Genomic DNA, 556 nt, shown 5'->3' with positions numbered 1-556 from the left:
TCTTTCAGTTCAATGCTGTATTTATAGTAAGCATTTAGCTACTAATTATGACTTGATAATTTGTGCATTTTTATAGTGGAAAGTTAGATAAATTAATATTTTATAATAATAAACATTTGTAATTGCGTATTTCAGGGGCATGGAAATACAAGCAGAAGGTTTAACCATTAGCATCATATGTACTCAACGTGTTTTGTTGTAATCTAGCAATTGGAAGTCAAATGGGATCACGAATTCAAAGCTAGCCTAGGCTAAATTGTGAGTTCCAGGCCATCCTGATCGTTGTAAGACCCTGTCTCAAAAGAACAAAAAGTTACCACTGTCACTGTGAAAAACAGTATACTAATCAGACAACAGATTCCTGTTATCCCTGCTTTCAAACTCTGGCAAACCACAATTTGGCTGTCGGAATTTACCTATTCGAGGTGGAGTCATATGGTATTTATTTATTCTGTAATTCTTAATTCACCTAGCATGATGTTTGAAGAGTGTTCTTACTGTACACTTTAATTCTGTGCCCAAAAGACTCCATTATGTGCATATACTACATAATATT

The sequence above is a fragment of the Nannospalax galili genome, unplaced genomic scaffold (genome assembly GCF_000622305.1).
Source record: "Nannospalax galili isolate Female #2095 unplaced genomic scaffold, S.galili_v1.0 scaffold1255, whole genome shotgun sequence".
NCBI classification, from domain to species: Eukaryota; Metazoa; Chordata; class Mammalia; order Rodentia; family Spalacidae; genus Nannospalax; species Nannospalax galili.
This window is presented reverse-complemented; position numbering follows the sequence as displayed.